The sequence below is a fragment of the Balaenoptera acutorostrata genome, chromosome 10 (assembly GCF_949987535.1).
Source record: "Balaenoptera acutorostrata chromosome 10, mBalAcu1.1, whole genome shotgun sequence".
NCBI classification, from domain to species: domain Eukaryota; kingdom Metazoa; phylum Chordata; class Mammalia; order Artiodactyla; family Balaenopteridae; genus Balaenoptera; species Balaenoptera acutorostrata.
Window position 1 is genome coordinate 91782070 of NC_080073.1, and position 21063 is coordinate 91803132.

Genomic DNA, 21063 nt, shown 5'->3' on the forward strand with positions numbered 1-21063 from the left:
TTATTTCTAGGAACTCATTATGAGATATTATGGAGGTTTATTTTCATTGCCTATGGTTTAAACTTACACCAGTTTCACCTAAAACCTTATAATTTTCTTTCTGTTACTATACACTGTATCTGTTGATTTTGAGTCCAGTTGATTTTGAATACATCCCTGTGTCTGCAAAGAAATTTAGTTATCAATCATTCCAAGGAGGAAGAGCCACTTTGGCATAGACAATCAGATAAGACAGTAATATAGTCCAATTGCAAGATGGACCATCGGGAAAGGGAGTTGTGCCACAGTTCTGACAACTTGTTGCTGGAAATTGTGCATAATGCAGACTGAGAGCACATCACTACACTGAAAACTGTGAAGTTAAAAATCAGAAGTTAGATGAGCAGATCAAAAATCAATGATTCTATTCCTCACTAGGGCAGGATCAAAGCCCAAAATATTTATCTAAATAGTGAAGATTAGCTAAATATGTGGCAGAAGACCCACAGCAATATACAATTATCATGTAGCAACTGCATGCTTCTCCCCTTAGTGGGGCTCTTCTCCTTGGCACTTTGTAAACATCTGGGATCTTAGTTAAACATTTCAGGCCCACAGACACTAAACAAAAAAGGCTAGGAACACCTAGCTTAGAAGCTTTCAAATGTAGACTGGTATAGATATTTAGTATAACTGTTTCAAATTTAATGGGAAAGAACAAATGAGTAGTAGAATAACAAATCACTCAATCACTTGGATTTGCTTCAAGAGTTTATAGTAATTAGACAAAGGCAGAATGAAAAGCCTGGGTGGGAGTTGTCACCATTACACTTTTGGCATTAGTAACATATCATCGTAGTGCTAAAACCAGCTAGTTCACTCATTCCCAAGTATCTCTAGCTATCCATATGTACATGTACATTTATATCTATATATAAAGATTAATATCAATTCAGTAGAATAAGAAAATTTGTCTCAGTGATTGGTTAGTACCTTGTAGAGAAATCAAATGATTGAGTATTTCACAGTTCAACCAGCAGTTGAAGATAAAGAAGAGAGTTAGAGAAACAGAAAGACATACACACAGACAGTCAGAATTGTCTACTTCTCTCTCACAAGCAGCCCAAGATGTCTTGATAAATCTAACAGTTTCATTCAGCTTTGGAAAAAATAGTTGGAGAAAGAAAAGTGTTGGGCTGAACAAATCCTACAAAGACTGCCTAGAGTGGCCATGGAAAGTAAAGCCAGACTACAGAATCCCCAGCCATGAGGCTCCCAGAAGAAAGAATCATGGACACAGAAGAGCTGTGGAAGTGCTCTGATTCCCTTCTAATCTGGCTTCTTCTGGTCATGCTCAGGTCCTCGTCCATGTAATAGTGAAGGTACTGTGATCCCACCTGCACTTAGTGAAGAATCCTAAAAATTTGCTTGAAAACTTGAGATAAATTTGACAGCTTGCTTCTCAATCTTCAAAGACAACATAACTAAAAATACAATAAACTACAAATTAACGTCTAGAACCAAGATATTGATACAAGTACTGAGTCTGGGATTTGATGGAAAAAAGTAGGCTTTGTTTTATATTTTGAGAATTCTCTTTGTGAAAGATGGCTTGTCCTAAGATCACACCAGGGATCTGAGAAGGAACCTGGTGTGGGCAAAAAAGAGAGAGAGCACTAAGTCACTCATGGTCCCTGATGTAGACTTACAACTCAGGTCAGTAGGGAGGTGGCATTTTCCAATATTGGCAATTTAGCCAGTGTTCTAATATGAGCTAATTTTCAGGGGCATGTGTTCATTGTTTCAAGCTACTTTTGGATCACAGTGAATTAACATTCGGTTTTCATTTCCAAGAATACAAGCATACAAGGTACAATGTTAGGCTGTCTGGGAACTGTCTTCTCATTTCTGAATGATGCCTAAGATTCCACCATTAGAGCACTTTCTCTTTTTTATAAGGCTTTGGTCTCTACTGAAATTAGGATATCACTTTAAATATTGTAATTCTAAAAAGTGAACCTGATGATATGTTCTAGCACTTAAATTCTTCATTTGGTCCCTATTCTTTATGATGTCTAAAATCTTATACAAGTCATGTGAGGATCTTTCTGATTAGAGCCCATGCCTGAGTCCTTACCTCTTCTTACCAGACCTTCCCTTCAGTTTAATACCTTATTCTCCAGTCGTTCTGTACTACAAGAATTTTCCTGAATGGATCAAGTTGTTCCAACCCTCTTGTTTTCTCACTTTCTAGTCGCTCTGCCCAGAGTTCCCTTATTCCTCTTTGCCTAAAATCTCCTGCCTCAGTAGTTGTATTGTGCTCTCTTTTTGGTGATCATTTCCCTGACTCCTTCAGGGAGATTTAGGAACTCCTTTCTCTACTTCTGTCCTTTGTATATCACCTTCGTGATTTTTTTATATTGTATACCACATATGCTATTCCACTTATTATTTCTCCTAAGAAAAATATTAATTAAATTCCATGAAAACAAAATTATGTTGTTACATTTAAGAATTAAAACAAGTAAAAATGAAATATAAACTATAATAAAATGGATCTTTAAAAACATGTAACAAAAATAAGTTAATCATGAAAAGTATAAAATTGTTTCTATTAGTCAAGAATAAGGGATATTTGACTCCATATGTCTTCGTTTAAGGTGAAGATGAGATGAGTAAGGTAACTTTAGACTTTAATTTTATGTTAAGTACATCCCAGTCCCCATGTATATGTAATCAAAAAAAGATATTTAATTGATGTGAACAGTATAGGTGGGAGTTTTAGTTGCAAACAACAAAATTCACTGAGGTTACTCTAAGCAGACAAGGAGTTTATTAAAGGGTTTTGAGTAACTCACCGAAGGCTCATTAGGGCCAGAAAGCCAGACTTGGAGGCTATACAGCCATGAATAAATACCCAACCACACTAAGGTATCTCTTGTAAAAAAGTTACCGCTGTTGCTGAGCAAACATGACTCTTAACACTGGGCACTGGTGCTTCAGAAGCAACAACAGTCCTTGCCCCTGAGCTGGGCAGAAGGTTGATACTTCTACGCAGCCACTTCTGCATGATGGTTACTCCTGAACCGAAGTCTCTCATGGATGTTCTAATTGGCTGACCCAGGTCAATCATTATACCCTAGCTACAAGGCATTCTGGGAATGTGAATTCTACAGAACTTCCACCTATGTAGAAAATTAACAAAATATGAGAAGTGCACAAAAATGTTGGCAGCCAAAAATGACAAATGTTTGCAGCATTACTCAAATTTTTCCAGGTGACTTTTTTTCAAGGAGCTATTCAAAGTGATCTCCAGCATCTATTCTTCCAGAAGGTATCAAATTATCTGGTAATATCTATGAAGTATTAGGGAAAGTGTTGCTTATCTAATTTTCTCTGCCATTAGATTGGACTGGGAAAATACTCATGAAGATCTTTCACCTGATCCTTCAAGGCTTTCTTAACAAGGTTGAACACATTTTCAACAAATATGACAGATGTGTATATAACTAGGAGGTTCAGACCATGGAAATTGCCCAACTAACCTCCCTAGAGTGTATATCCCACAGCTCCAGGGTAGAATTACTGTGTTTACTTTGACTTACACTTGGAATACTGAAGTGAGCTTACTTTGTAAGGATAGGCAAAAGACGCTAATTTGAAAAGCCATTTTAAATCATGTATGCCATCCCCAGATTGAAGGTTTCATCCAGAATCACTTGAAGTTTTTTACTGTGACTCAGTAAAGTGAATGAGAAATTTTCTTGGCATTAAGCATCAATATGAGACAACATGTTTTTACAGACACTGCTCATCTCCTTGCCTAGTTGAAAAAATAATTCAACATGTCAGTAGGTTGCCCTAAACTGATTCACAATTTTAATAGCTTTGTTAAGTGTTCTTTTTAAATCTTCATGAATGTCTCAGGTGACAAGGACTTGCCTGTTCACTCAAAAGATTTTGCTTCTGGGACACATCTATAATGCCTGAAACAAATCCTCATTTTGAACCAACATAGCATGAGTCATGTTTCTCATCTATGCTATTTTTCCTGTTATTATTTTGTTCATTATGTTATTCCTATTTTCCTATGTTATTATTTTGTTCATATATTTTTCACTAAGTTATCAATATCACCCAGTTTCAATTTCTGTATAGTTATCATCTTATAAAACCATAGTATATTTGTCAAAACTGAATTCTTACATTTTTATTAACTAAACTCCCAACTTTATTTGGATTTCATGAGTTTTTCTACTAAGCCCTTTTTCTGTTTCAGGATCCCATCAGAGATACCACATTGCATTTACTCTTCAATTCTCCTTTGCTCTGTGACAATTTTTTTGTCCTTGTTTTCATGATCTTGACTGGTCACATGTTTTATAGAATGTGCATCAATTTGGGTTTGATGTTTTTCTCATGATAAGATTGGGGTTTTGAGTTTTGGAAAGAATACCACAGGGTGAGATGCCCTTCTCATCACATTGTATCAGGGAGTATATGATATCGACATGACATCACTGGTGAGGTTAAAATTGGTCAATTAAAGCTTCTCCATTGTAAAGTTACTATTTTCCGCTTTCCAAACTCTATTCTTTGGAAGTATTAAGTCCAGCCTACTGCCATCTAGAGGGGGTGCACTACACATATTATTTGGAAGCTTTTGTAGGGAAAATTTCTCTTCTCCCTCATTTATTTATTTATTTATTTACTTACTTACTTACTTACTTACTAGCTCATCTATTTGTATCAGTATGAAATGATGTATATTTATTTTATACTTTGGATTGTAATCCAATACAATGCTAATTATTCTATTGCTCAAATTCGTCTTACTTTGGCCATCTCCCTTTGACATGCTTCCACTGTTTTGGTTTTTTGTGCACTACTTTAATTTCTGGCATTAGACCATGCTCCAAGCTCATTTTGTATTTTCCTGGACCCAGCTCTAGAATCAGCCATTTCACCGATGAGCCATGGTTCCTTTTATTGGAAACTGGTATTTACAAACCAAGATATGGGTGCTGGGCATGTCCATATGTTTTTTAAACACACAGAACAAAATTATACAGAACACAATGTTTTCTTAGACTTTTTAAATTATCAGACGAACACCAGGAGATTAGCCAAGTTCAAAGTAATTTTGAATTCATCAGTTTACATCCTCTTGGTTGTACTTGGGATAATTGTCACTACTTATGTTTTTTGTGATGAATTGTTTTATTTCATAGAGACCAGAGGTTAATGGGAAGGAAGGGGCAGAGTATGAGAACTCTGGACCTCAGGGGGAGGGGAAATAGAGTAACCAAAGTCCAAGGAGAAAAGGTACAGTCCGTGGGAAGAGTGGGGTTGCCACCTATAGCCTTCATGCGTATTTCATTTGTTAGATAGGGCTAGCACTCATCACTGCTGTGAGGATATTTGCAGACAAGTCTAGGCTTGTCCGAGGAAAGTAATCAATTCAAGTTTTGGGTTTTAGTCTGTATTAAATTATTGGTTATTTTTCATTAGGATCAGGTGGTTAGGACAAAGGATCACTTTATTATTAAAGAGCAAATTATCCTTATTTTAGCTCTAACATGGGGGCCTTTTTTGTCTCCAGCAAGTCTCTTAATCATCCAGCATTCCTGGTGTCACAGTAACACACTATATATGTTGGCCTGTGACTTGAAAGACCACATCACATAGTGTCCAGTAGGACAAAGCAGGCTCTGCAACTCGCACAGTGTGTGACCTTGAGCAAGTTACAACTCTTTTTAAATGCTCAGATTCCCTACCTGTAAAAAAGATGAAAATAACAATAAGACCCAGCTCCTAGAATTGTTGTGGGGATTAAACTGGAGAATGTCTGTAAGCATTTAGTACAATATTGGGCATGTAGTAAATAATAAAACCCGACAGCTGTTATTATTAAGGTTTTTTTGTTTTTGTTTTTGTTTTTCCGTTTTAGGAGTCTGCGTTACACAGTAGAGTGAGATGCAGTGCTCACTCTCTCCTGCGGGGATGAGGTGGAGGCTCTGGGCCTTCCGGTGGACACTCTGATGTTTTGGCCTCTCCCTGCTAAGAGCAGCCAGGTGGCGAGTGTTGAGTTCTCCAATAAGTCAAATACAAAACCTGAATTTTATGCAGAAAGTATCAGCTGACCCTTCATGATGTGTTACTTTACATCCTTATAAATATCATGTGACTATGCTTAAAAATTCAGCCCACTCTTCCATAAGAGTGATTTCGAAGTGGGTGGGGGTCATCTAGGTGGTCATTTTGAGCTGCTGCAGTTCTAATGTTTATGTAGGTGAAGCTATATGGATTTTCTCTGTGATGAAATAACTTACTATGGTAATAAATAAAAAGAAGTATCTGTTGCTTTTTTCCCCATTGCACCTGAAAGGTTAGGGATTACTTTTGTCGGTATGTGTTCCCTGTGTGTATAGGTGTGAGCGTGCCTGTGTGTGCGTATTGCAACATTTTCTAGTCCACTCTTAAAATCTTTCCATATTTTGTCTTAAGAACATTGGGTAATATTTCAGCTTTCAAGTGGTAAGGGTCAGGGGCCTGAAGTATCTGCAGTGTCCTCAGGTAGATCTGCTCTGGCCAGCTCTTACACATATTAAGAGTGCCCTTAGGGTTAGGGATAAAAAAAAAAAAAAAAGAGTGCCTTGAATCCTGAGAGCAAACTAATTCAAAAAGTAGCTATCCAATCCACATTCCATCTGATAGTGTTTTACTTTAAAATGTTAGTTTCAAAGAAACAACTGCTCTCTGGCCTAGACAATGTCAAATAAATTATACTCTTGAACTTGCCACTTATCAACAGCTCATTTTGGTATTGTACAAGTTCAGCCATATAATTTTGAGGAGAACAAGCACTTTGAATTCATTCTTCACTTCTAGGAGGGCACTAGTGGGTGTCCTTTCTGAAAACAAGGAAGAAATACCATTCCACTCACAATCTTCCAGGTTTCCTCTTTAATCTAGACTTATGCCAGATTCTAAGAGGAAATCACTAGTTGCCTTCTAGGTTACTGATTGAAAGAAATGTTTCCAAAGTCTACATCCGAACTGGCTTAAACAGGCAAAACTAATATATGGTATTAGAGGTCAAGATAGTGGTTAGCCTTTGGGGGCCATTGACTGAAATCAGACACCAGGGGCTTCTGTGCTGAAATGGTTTGTTTCTGGATCTGGGGTGCTGGTGTGTTTATTTCATGAAAATTCATCAAGCTCTGCATTAATGATTTGTGTTCTTTACTGTAGGTATGTCATGCTTTATTAAAAAGCTTACTTTCTGTGGTACATCCAGACAATAGAATATTATTCAGCACTAAAAAGAAATGAGCTACCAAGCCAGGAAAAGACATGAAGGAAACTTAAATGCATCTTACAAAGTGAACGAAGCCAAGTGAGAAAGTCTACATATTGTATGATTCTAACTATATGACATTCTAGCAGAGGCAAAAACAAAACAAAATGACACTGTGGAGACCATAAAAATAGCAGCTGTTACCAGGAGTTCGGGGGCAGGGAGGGATGAATAGGTGGACACAGAGGGCTTTTAAAGCAGTGAAACTATTCTGTATGTGGATACATGTCATTATGCATTGGTCAAAACCTGTAGACTGTGCAACACCGAGAGTGAACCCTCATGTAAACTAGGGACTTTGGGTGATAATGCTTATCGATGTAAGTTCATCTATTAATATAAGTGCCACTCTGGTGGGAGATGTTGATAATGGAGAGGCTCCACATGTGAGAGGCAGGCGGTACATGGGAAATTTCTGTACTTTCTACTCAAGTCTGCTGTGAACCTAAAACTGCTCTAAATATAAAATCTATTTTTTTTGTTTAAATCATATACTTATATACCAAATTTCCTTCTAAACAAGAGCCTTTCTTTTTCATCTTGAATCTCTCAAACACTTAGGCCATGTGGTACAAAGTTGTGTGAAGAGTGATGGGGAGAGGAAGACAGCAAAAGGATCTTAAAGCCAATTCCTTCCTCTTTATGGAGGGCTGGCCTATTAGAAGTGACCAAACATCTTTTAAAATAAGAATCATTTTACCATTGAGTTATTTATTAATACTCATTATTCAGAGCAGCAAACAGAAGACTGGGATAAATCAACACTTCTCTGTATAAATTATTGGTTACAGGACTTCCCTGGTGGCGCAGTGGTTAAGAATCCACCTGCCAACGCAGGGGACACGGGTTTGAGCCCTGGCCCAGGAAGATCCCACATGCCGCGGAGCAACTAAGCCCGTGCGCCACAGCTACTGAGCCTGTACTCTAAAGCATGCGAGCCACAACTACTGAGCCCACGTGCCACAACTACTGAAGCCCGTGCGCCTAGAGCCCCTGCTCCGCAACAAGAGAAGCCACCACAATGAGAAGCCCGCGCACTGCAACGAAGAGTAGCCCCCGCTCGCCGCAACTAGAGAAAGCCCACGCGCAGCAACGAAGACCCAATGCAGCCAAAAATAAATTAATTAATTAATTTTTTAAAAAAATTATTGGTTACAGAATCCTTAGACTTTTGCTTATTTTATAATTATTTAACATAGTTTTAAAATACCTGGAAGAGAGAGTAGATAGTAAAGTCACCCACTATGCACATAAGCAGATCAATAATATCAGTAGAGCATGACACATGCTCTGACAGGACAGGGTGTTGTAAGAGCTCCTGGGGGCCCTGAACTAAGCCAAGAGAGCGGTCTTGAGAGGCCTCTTGGCGGTGATGGCACCTGCCATGCCCTTCTGCACAAGAGTTGTAGACTGTTCTCTCAAAACACAATAACAGAGACTGTGGTAACCCTGTATGCACACAGTGGGTCAGAAAGCACCTCTATGTCCCCTGTGTGCAATTCTAGTTGGCTTCAAGAAAGATATAGAAAAGTTAGAGACGTTGCGGAGAAGAGTAATTCAAATAACAAAAGAGATTAACTTCCATGTGGGGATACCACGTGTTTCCATGTATGAGTCAATCTCATGAATACATCTCTTAATATCTGGGCCCTCAGCACCACTTTCTTCCCTCCCCACCCCAGTCACCAACTGGTGCTGCCTCAATTACTGATGGATAAAAACTGGCAAGCTGCAATTTTGTTTATGCAACATTCTGGAAGAAGACATCCACAGAAGGTGGCCTTAGTGGCAAGACTACTGTTGATCTACGTAGTGAATAGAAGCTAAAATATGAATTTTCAGGTTTGAGAATTTATGTCTATATAAATATACCTTATGTCTTATGATGTTGTGATAGAGTAAAAAGAAATTCAGACTGTTCTTAATCTGAAGCATTTAAAATAAATGTTTGAGGAGAAGATTTGCTTAAATTTTATAAAAATCATGAAAAACAGAATTGACCTGTCTTTCCAGGTCGCATAACTCCAGGGATGCCATGCATCATTTGCATTGTGTTCAGTACCCCCTGGGGCTCTGCAGTGTGGTGACCCTGGAGATGGCGTACATTTGTACCGTAAATCTCAGAGTCCTTCAACTATGGGGTAACCATTGAAGCTGGAAAAATATAAATTTAAGACAAGTTAAATAATTTCTATCTAACATAGCTGATAAGAAAATCCTAAATCTTAATTTCTTAAAAAATTGTGCAGGCTGAAAATATAAAAAATAAATAATATAGTATTGGAATATAGTCCAAAGAATAAAATGAATATCTATGAGTCTATAATGATAACAATAAATGATGGACTAGATAAATAAATAGGGAAAAAGAGACAAATTTTCCTCACAGAAGAATTCTGAATACTATATGTTAATACTTTCCCTCCGGAAAAGGGAGCTTAATTACCTTCCTCTGAAGTGTGGCATGGACTTAGTGACTCATTTCCAAAGAACAGAACATGGGGAATGAAAAAGAGAAACTTTACAGTGGTGAAACCTGGCAGACACAACCTTTAAGTGGTCAAGGTCAACCTCAGCAGTGACAAGCCATGTGGACATCATGTACCCCTAATATCATGTGATGAAATGGGCATCTTATCCTTCGTTTTTCTTTCCCAAAACTTATAACCTTAGTCTAATAATGAAAGAAATATCAGATAAACTCAAATTGAGGATCATTCTACCAAATACCTGACCGGTACTCTTCAAAACTGCCAAACTCATGGAAGACAAGGCAAGTCTGAGAAACTCACAGACCAGAGGAGACTAAGATGACATGACAACTCAGTGCAATGTGGTCTCTCTAATGGGATCCTGAGACAGAAGAAAAACTGGTGAAATCCAAATAAAGTCTGGAGTTCAGATAATAGTTTTGTAGCAATGTTAATTTATTAGCTTTGACAAATATGCTTCAGCTATATAAGACATTAAAATTAAGGGAAGCTGAATGAGTTATACAGGAATACTCTGTGCTATCTTTACAACTTTTCCATAAATCTAAAATTATTCCAAAATAAAAAGTGTATTTAAAAATATATAAATATATTCTAGAAGTATTTATTTAGGTTAATAAATGATAGACACACGATGTGATGTTACAGGAAGCCAGAGATATATGATGCAAATCTTTTACCTTTGGGCTATTTGTCAAGGAGGGAAATCAACCCAGTCAATCACTTATTAACTGTAAGATCTTTCAAAATTTGTATTCTCTTTCCCTGACTTCAATTTCTACGTCTTTAAAAACTGGGATACTACAATCTACTTTACAGGATTATTAAGTGAATCAAATGAGATAAGACATATAAAATGCACAGTGCCTGGCATATAGAAGGCAATTAATAAACACTGCTTTCCTTATTTTTCATAATACTTATCTTAAACTATCACTATCAGACAGGGTATTGTTTTTTATATCATGAAACTAACCCCAACTGACAGTTTTTATAGAAGAATATTTTAAGTCCGAGAAGAAAGATCAATACAAAGAAATTTAGTTCTTGAAGGAACTGCTTTAGTAAGACAGACTGAATATACACAAAAATTTCATTTAAAAATAAGTGGAAAAGAAAACCTTTTTAAAAAAGTGGAAATGAATCCAAAATCAACCGAGTGATTAAATGTCAAGGACAGGCAGTGAAAAGTAGAATAAGTCAAAGAAGACTTTCTGGAGGAGGTGAGATTGGGAAAGAGAAAAGGGGGATGTGTGGCAGGTTTGGGGAGGATTACATTAGAGGATGGCAAGTTGCTTCTGAAGCAAGGAAGCTTAGAGGCTTGGGCCAATAACCCATGGGCAAAATGGTGAAAAGTTCAGTGTAACCTCAGTTTTCTCCTTCTCTCCTTTGAGAAGGGCTCTTAATCCCTCCTGGTTTGGCCTTTCTCTCTCCCCTTAGCTTGAAGATCCCTCATGTCACCTCCCAGCTGTTGAGGACCATGCCAAGTGGGATGTCATCTAGACTTGCTCATGGACTTCCCAGACCTCTGGCCATTTATCACAAATTATCATCCAGACATCCCATTCCTGGCGGCTCTTATAGACTTTAGAAGCTAATCTTCGTTGTGAATGCCTGAGAATGAATTGCTATGCTTTCCTTCCCAGAGAGTATTTATTTTTAAATATTTGGTAGAGCCAAAAAGAGAAATAATTTTACATAGGGACCAAATGTGTAGGTATGTAGGTCGGCTGAAGCCTGGATCAGAGCATGGAAAAGCAATATGGTTAATGACAAGAGAAGCCAGAAAGTGAGGAGAGGAGGGGTAGGAAGGTACTGGAAACATTAAGAGTCAGGCAATGTAGTTCATCCAGAAGGCGCTTTCTCCACCTCAGCACTACTGACATTTGGGGCTGGGGAGGTCTTCAAGGCGGGGCTGTCCTGTGACTGCAGGATATTCAGCAGCTTCCCTGGCCTCTACCCAGCAGATGCCAATGGCACCTTCCTACCTGTGACTACCGGCAACGTCCCCGTACATTGCCAAACGTCCACTGCAGGCAAAACTACCCGTGGTTGAGAACCACTGGGTTAGAGAGTCAGGCTGTTATCAGTGTGGATGTTTTTCTATTTGTTGTGTGGAAGACATGGAGTTAATTTCTGGATAATTTCAGAATATCTTGCTCGGACAGTAGTTTGAATCAAATACTCCTAGTTGATTTTTTGCTCTTGTTTTTCTAGGTAGGATCAGTTGATAGAGAGCAGTGAGGTCTTCCATTGGGAGTGTGCAAATTTTCCACACTCATGGGAAGTAGTCGCACAGCACCTCTCATTTTTTTTCCATCAAAAGCGGCAGCTTCTGGGTGCTCTGTGGGTGTAGTAGAGCTCTAGGTGGAAGGGAGTGGAGACAAGTTCTGGCAAAGCAGATTTTTACATGTGGAGGGGGGAGTTTCCTGAAAAGCATGCTGTACATCTTCAAGGAGGATGATGAAGGCACAGATGTCATCTTTTAACTCCAGGAGGAAAACATATTTGCAATTAATAAGCAGCTTGGATTGGGTGACCAGTATATTTTAGGGAAATATTGGTCCTTAGGTAGTGTGATCATAATACTCTCACAAGAGACAGACTCTCTTCTGCATTAAAAGGTGTGGAGGCATGCCAGTGTCCCTCTGTAGGTTTTCTCTTGCAAGGTATCACCTCTTCTTTTCTTTCATTCCCACCCATATGTGGGAGACCTGTCTTTGAGGTGGCGTATGGAAAAGCAGCACAACAGTTTGAGATCTGGGGAAGAATTTTCAATTTATTCTAATTCTCAGCAGGTAATAAGTGTGATGATACACCTCCCCCCACCCCATCCCCTAATGACCTCTGTCCACATTTTATTCCTTTTTTCTTCCCATTCCCTGGGAAGTCTTTATATATTGTCACATTATTCTTTATATATTTATTTTCTTTATTGTCACATTATTTATTCAAGACATAATTATTGAGTATTTATTATGTGAAGAGCCTGTCAGGCCAAGGACTGCTGGTACCTAGAGACCCCATGCTGCCCTCAAGTCACCAGGTGGTACAAGTGACCTGGGCAGGTAGCAGCAATAGGAGAGGGAGGAGTCTGGGAGAGGCAGGTGGGATGTCCAGAGGAGGCTGGCAACTGGAGATGGGCAGAAGTCCCAGCCTCAGTTCTATAGCCTGCATTGGGGTCAGGAATCTAGTCTCTTACTGAAAAAAAAGACCTGACAGGGAACTCTCCTGAAAGAACTGGAGTCCTAGGCAACTTATCCCTACAGAGACTGAGAAGAATAAGCCAGAGGCCAGTGACAGGGACTGGATGGGGCCAGTCCCCAGCTGGCCAAGACCCCAGCTCCTTGCTAAGGGCAGGGACACTCTGATCAGAGGTAAACACCTCTGCTGTTCCTGCTACCGCTCACTCGCTGTAAAGTAAGGCTGATCGCTTCTGAGCTACCTCAGCTTCTGGTCTCTGCTTCCAACATTCCAGCGGTCCAGGAGCAGGACTGGCCTCAAGCCTTCCAGAACCCAACATCCAAGCATATCCGTGTCCTAAATGTTGAAAAGGGAAGCAGTATAGACCAAAATAGGAAAGAGAAAGGAGAATGCTGATGGCTTAGGATTCTCAGAACTCTGCTTTCTCAATCACCTGTATCCTTACGTAAGAATGCTTGGATTATCGTGTGTGTGTGTGTGTGCTTGTGTGTGTGTGTGAAAGAAGAACAAGTGATTTCTTTTCTGATATCACATAAAGTCTCACAATATACCTGTTCTCTGAAATAAGTGTTCTTGACCTGAGCTCCACGGCTGGGTTTCAGGAAATCTGTGACTCTGAAATTGTAAGCACTAGTCAATTTTTTTTCTTAGCAGGGAGGTCTTCAGCTGTCTTCAGATCCCCAACGAATCTGTGACCCACGTAGCTTAAAAATAGCTGTGCCGTGAGCAACAGGATCCTGGGAGCCTGATATGTGATAGAGAAAGACCTCTCTATTCATGTCACCCCTTCTTTTCCTCATTTTCCTCTTTTTAAAAGCTCCCCTCCTGAATTTGAGTATTCTCTCAAAAATCCACTTTAGAACACAGAGTATAAATCAGTAATATAGGGTCTGATTCCATCCAAACAACTTTGAACACTAGCATACCATACCAATGACTTTCATTTACATTATCTTAGTTCTCACAACTACTCTAAGAACTAGATGTAAGTGACTTGCTTAAAGACACACAGCAAGTAAATATTGTGCTGAGACACAAAACCTTTTCCTCTGATCCTGAGAACAGCAAGCTATCTTTTCAACTACCCCATAATCCTGCCAGGCTGGAGCAGGAAGACAAAGATCACAGTGATCAGAGATTTACCAGGGTCTGTTATATACCACTAATAATTCTTCATAACCACATAAGTCTCTACATCATACCATGCAGTTGCATTTAACTAATACAGAAACTGAGGCCAAGAATGGCCTTCGTCAGCAATGTCAAAAGTGCAGGGGACTAGATTTCTTAATTGTTGTTTCTCCTGAGGCCTTTAAACAAATGACAACAATGGAGAACAGTCACTAAAAGTTAAAATTCAGTGTACAAAAATCTGTGTTGATAATCTCGGAGTTGGACTGTCTTGAATCTCTTTGGACTTGTAGGTACCCAAATGGGCAGGTCTACCCAGCTGAGAATTGCCGCCATTAATCAGATTATTCAAGGTGAAAAAACACTATTGCTTCTATTACCTGGAGACTTCAGGCATTTTGTTTTTCTTAAGAGAAGTTTCCTTTGGTCTGGCTTATCTGGATAATCCCCTGGTTCTTAGCTTTGTTTTGTTTGATGCCACTGTGATCATAAAGGATTTGATATTTTTGGAGCAAAACCATTTACAAATATTATGGAAATAGTGCTATGAAAAACCATTTTCAGCAGGGCAAGGGCTTCTGTTAAATAGGCTTCTCAAACACACACACACACACACTATTAGGGCTTCTTTTGCTGTGTGGAAAGAACACCTTTATTTTATCTATAGCCTTCTGAAGCTCCCTTCGCCTCACGTAGGAATGCTGCATAATATAAACATAGATCATGTTTATGATCAGCTAATGTTTCCTCTGTTCAGTGATCTCCCTCCCTCTTTCTCTCTCTCCCTCCCTTCATTTCTTTTTGCCGTTCAGTGCTTCTAAAAGCCCCAACAAATATCTGAAGAGCTGCAATACCCACAGTAAGTCCTCGTTGTTATGAGCTTGTAAGACACACAATGCCAACCCCGCTCAGTAATCTTGTCAAGCCTGCCTCTCCACCTTCCCATCCTCATTCCAGGAGCCTATTAAATTAATGAGATAGAAGTCCACGCTACAGCGGTCGACATGTTACTGGTGTAGAGCGTCGGCGCTGTTACAGTGTGCCTGTTTTCTCTCCTGGGACGTTTAATTTCCGCTTCTCAAATGAGCTGCGAAGCCGTGAGGCCTGGCAGTGCTCGTTCTCGGCACTCCGTGATGCAGATAATGAGGGTACTGATAGGTGCCTAGGAGACTGTGATGGCTCCAAGCGCAGCCATGGTCTGATAACGCTTTATGCCAGCAGTGTCACAGCGGAACCGCTATCATCCCTTAAGGAATGGTTCATCTTTATGTGTAACACAGCAGCTGTCACCTAAATGGCTAATGGGGAAGCAAAGTAGAACCAGAGAGCTAGTAATCTTTGTCACTTAATAATTTTAAAGTTATCAGACTTCAGTGGCTCCTGCAAGTTCCAATAAAAGCGCACTTGCCGATTTTATGCTATTTGTGGTGGCTTAACTGTAAATTGAGAAATCCGTGGTGCTGTTCTGTGCAAATCTAATTTAGTATAATTTGAATAGCCAAGTAATTAAAATGTATTATAGGTATAAGATGCTGGGATGGTGGAGTGCTTGCATTTAAGAGGAAGATTTATTGGGCTTGCAGCATCCACTGTGAACCTTCTACAACCACATTAGCTAACATCTGTTGGAAAATGTCGAGATGCAGGGCAGAAGACATGCACGCAGAATGTATGCTTTCATGAGTTGGAACAACTAACCGGAAACATGGGGTAGCACTTGCAATTTAAATTAATTAGTAATGGGACCTGTGTCTGCACGGGCACACACATGCATGCGTGAGGGGTATATGGGTGTGTGAAGGGGCATGTGTGTGTACTCGTAGGTACATACAAACACACATCCTTTCTAATTAACTTCCAACTCCTACAGAGTAGGAATTGAAGTTTGATTGGATTTAAGGAGCAGGGTAATAATAATGGAACAGTTAATACAAACGATGTCTGTGTTGACACTGTCCCATTAGTATTTCCTGGCAGATTATTTTGTTTGCTTTGCCTAAGTGCACAAGATTATAGGAGGTGATTTAGTAGGCTAGGGCACTGGATTCTGAAGGCAAGCCAAGCTAATTTCAATCACACCTACAAACCAGACTGTTAATCTTTGGGGAGTTACGGCACCTGTACTGGCAAAGGTTAAGAGGCGAGAGATTCTAGAAGGCACAGATAGAGCAGTTGTCCAGGGGAAGAGGTAGCAAAAGAATGGACCCATAATTCTCTTAGGGAATAAATTAACGGACATTTTGAAATCTGAAAAATATTCTCGTAGATAACTGTGAGGTATACCGCCCAAACAAATACAAAACATGTTCCAAGGAAATACTGACCAGGAGGCAGTTAATGTGCTTGCTAACAGATGAGAGAGAGTCAAATGCGTGTGAAATATATTTAAGCAGCACTACATATTACATTCTTCTCTTTTCGTCACTGAGTGGTTTGGGCCTACTGTCAAATGTGAGTCCCACTAGGAGAAAAATAACTGGGATGGGACAGAGGAATTGAGGTTCCGGATGATATTCGACATCTTCACTTCATCTCTGCCTTCCAAATCATTCTGCTATTCTCTTTCTAAATCTCTGGTCAAATATGAGCAAAGCTAATGAGAAATTTCAATGCTGTAATCAGCTCCCCTCCAAAGACTGAGCTTCTCCTGCTGAACTCACTTACTGGAGGACCTTAGGCAGTCATGCACCGGGGGTCCGAAGGTATAAATGTTTAGTTCGGGTCCCTTAAGTCTCCACTTTATTTACAGCACATCTCAGAGGATGCAGTCATAGCTGACTGTTTTGAATAAATACGTAGATTTTAAACAAGGTTTTTAGAAACACTCTCAGGTTTCTGATAATGTGAGCCAAAACCAGGTACGGACACAAGTGTTGGAAGCATTTACTAACACCTGCAGTCTCCTCAGTCATGTGTCTCTTGGCAAGTAAGAAAAGAAACGCAGATACAACAGAGTCATCAAAAAAAATTAGACTGGTAATGGAAAAATAAAGAAGAAGTCTGCATTTGCCTAATAGAATAACAACACGATGTTCAACATATATTAAAATTGGTAAAAATTTCTTCAGTATTCATTAGAAAATTGTTAATCACCATGAGCTCCTTATGGATCCTTATGGATGTGATTAATAAGCTCTATGCAAAATCCATTCAAATTTAGCCTTCTTTAAAGTGCACTTAATATAAAATGTCATATTTTAGGTCAGATCTTCATTTCATTGCCATTTCAGTGGGAAGCACTGTATTTGTGATTTGAAAATCACAGAAAAGATGTTTTTTCTGAGGTAGGAGTTTGAAAGTCAATATTATCAGCATTTAAAAAAAAAGGAAGCTAACATGTCAAATGTCTTACTTTTCTCATTTATTCAAACCAGGCTTGAATCCTTTCTGTTTTTGAAAAAACAAAGGTTTTGCTCCACACAGAGCGCAGAGGTAATGATTGTGCATCTGTTGCTGTAATACAGCAAACTGGGAAGAACTAACTACGTGCAATTCAATAAAGTATATTTAGCATATTTTCATTGCACCAAATATCAGCTGATCCACCTCTTATTAGTATAAATGGCATAGATTAGTGTCAGGCATTTTCAACAGTGAAGAAATTACAGGAGTCTGCAAGGCTCATTAGGCTCTGGCTGCATGTTAACGAGGGGCCAGGCCTTATTAATAAGAAGAGGAAAAGATAAAACTAAGCTGCGAGGAAAAAAAGGAACAAAATACTCCTTTAAAAATTCTCCAGCATTTAAAAAGTAAGACGACTGCACTGGGTGATTCTTTTCCTTCCTGATTTTCTAGACATTTGTGAAGATCTGTACTGCCTTTTATTTATTTTTTTGCCTTAATGTAAAAAACATTATCCTGGTTCAGTTAATGTCAAATAAATAACAGAAACTGTGTTATTCTAGGCGAGTGAGATGGTTGTCAACTTATGCTTTTGATTAGCCATTCTGCAGTCAAGTTCAGGTTTTGTATTTACACCTCTACTTTCTCCCACCACAATCAGGTAAGGAAGATGGGGAAATAACCTGCCTCGGCTTTCAGAAATAAGAGGATTTCTGACTCCCCCCAGCTTCCACACCTCACTGTGTTTGAATATCTCGGTGGCAATATTCGAAGAGCAATCCTTCCTTGGAAAGGAAGGTAAAGAAGAGGCTTTGCATAGTGTCACATCCAATGAGGACTTTCTCTGTTAACCCAAAGGTCAGTGTGATGAATTCTGATTGGAGAAAAACAACTCCATAATTGGCATTTTGCTTAAATTTTGAGAAATTAATAAAGCCTGACACCAGAGCACAGGGAAAATAAGAGCTACACACAGAAGAGTAAAAATAAGGATCTTGGCTAGAGGCCGTGTTGATTCGGAATTGTGTCAAAAGGCAAAGAACTGAGAGCAAAGGAAAACCCTCCAGGCTCAGTACATGCTATGAGATGCTTTTCAAAAAGGGAGAGAGAAAAAAGTTACGTATTTGTCAGAGTATTAAAATACACACGCATTCACATACATGCATATACACACATACACACCCTCACAGTGGAGCAATTTTATTGCACAGCTTTTAAAAGCAACACCAAAATAAACGTAAATGATCAATTTTTAATGCAAAAATTAAAACCGCTCACACTGCACTTCTGCAGAGCCTTTCATCTAAGACTATTTCCATGTTTCTTTTAGGCTACATTGTTATAAAAAGATAAGCTTTACATTAAAGGAAAGATAACTGTGTTAAAGTAATAGTCTATTGTTGAACAGTCAACGGTAATTAGAGTTTCAGGATGTTTTGAATCATCCTTCATTAACATTTATAATATTATCCCAAAAGCTTAAAAATCACATTTCTTTTCTACCCATTTCCCTCCATTCTAATTCATCTATTGATTTCCCCCAACTGTGTTCAAAGTGAAAGTGAAATGACCATGACTCTTGAGGCTTGTTTTGAACCAGCATTATCACTGGCATCCTTCCAGTTCCAAAACACTGCCGTTTTTGGTAGGTGACAATTGTAAGGTGAGATGGGCAGTTCTCAGCACCAGGCCCATTTTGTATTTGCAGCATGTCTGCATCCTGAGCGCCAACACGGAAATGCGTGGATTCTGGGATGCGGAGAGGTGGGCGGGTATTCAATGCCTTCTAACTTCCACTGCCTCAAATTGTTTGGATGATTGAGGCAGTGGTAATTGGCATCTTAATCTGCATTAAGATTTTTTTTAAAAGCTTCTTTTCTTTTCTCTACTTCACATGGCTTGTTTTCACAGACCAATAATCAGTTGCAAATTATTGCAGATCTGCAATAATACATTTAGAAGTATTTCCTCCCAGTAAAATTTTGTGTACATACAAAATTATACCCTCAATGTATTTGAATATATGCTTATATAAACACTGTGGTTTTTAGGTACTGGATAAGGCATTTTCTGAGATAGTTAAATCAAATATCTGGGAAGGCAAATTTTTAAAAAGTAAGAACTACATGAATGTGTCCATTTTAATCATATCAGTTTCATCAAGGCAAATTCTGTGAGATAATTCCACAAAAGTTTCTCACAGAGTCAATGTGAAGGAAGCAGTTGTCTCTCTTTTCTTTTTAATCTTTAATATGGAGACATAGAAATATTTTCTGACCATCATTTTTCCAAGCAGGTTTTACCAATAGAATTGGAATCCAGCTCATGGAAACTTTGAAAATCTCAAACCTCCCAAATCCCCATCATGAAAGATCATGTGTATTATTTGATTTTCTAAAGTGAGAAGACATACATTAAAAAAAATACTTCTCTTATTGTTACATTTCAGGCACGTTTACTGTTAGCTGCTTGGCTTCATTATGTATCATAGTCTGAATCTACAAATCAAGTATAATTAGACTTAGCAAACTGATTGGATTTCTAATTAAGCTACATTGGAAACAATGCACAATCAGTAAATACTCTGACTAGGTACATTTTAAAGAGCAACTCTTGGGCTTTTTGCTGATGACTAGACACCAGTGTCATTAAATTTGTTGGTGGCAAGCAAATTTTAAAGCTAAAATAGAGGCAATTAGTAAAGATCTTGAAATATTTAATCACGTTTGTCCAATTAGTATGCAATTAGGCAGTGGTGTGGCGTAGGACAGGCATTCTGCTTCTGCGCTTGGTGCAGAAGGATCCCTTTGAAATTTTGCTGTTTAGTTTATTGATATATAAAAAGGAAGTTATGGTTGTAATTTCCAATTTAAAAAAAATACTGTGCAGATGGTCTGACTATATATTTAACAATGTTAAACAAATCCAAACAAGGGAAGCATGTTACCTGAAATTACACAGCTGTGATCTGTGAATAAGCTCCGGATCATAGTAGATTACAGCTGTGCTTATCTCAATCCTTGAAACCGCCAGGCATTTTATACCGGAGAAATCTGGAACCTGATAAGCTCGCCCAACAGGTCTTAAAATGATTGGCATCTCCTTACTTGAGCAGATGCACCCTTCCTGGTGGTTAGCTCAGCTCCTAGGTCTGCACCTCTGAGTTCCAGTGGGTTAAATTTTATGCAGAGGGAGAGATAGGAAGAGATCCTGCCAAGAAGTTGATTTGGGAGGTACCAATAAGGTGCACAGCAATGTTACTTGATGTTCTCATTGCAAACCAAGAGCTCCTATCTACTTAGCTATATCGTTGGGATGGGGCAATGTCAGTGGGAGGTTTGGCATGCCCACTGCAAAAGGAAAGAAGAATGTCCCTTGTTTTAAACACTTAATTTGCATTGCCCTGCCACAAAATAGAGTACTAGTCTCTTTAGTTTGGCTGGAAAGCCAAGGGCATTTTCCTGACATTCTTGTTTGGATGATCTTTGGAAAAGCAATACCATTTCCATTTTAAGAGAAGGCTATGGAAAGGTCACAAGGCCCTATGTGTCTCAG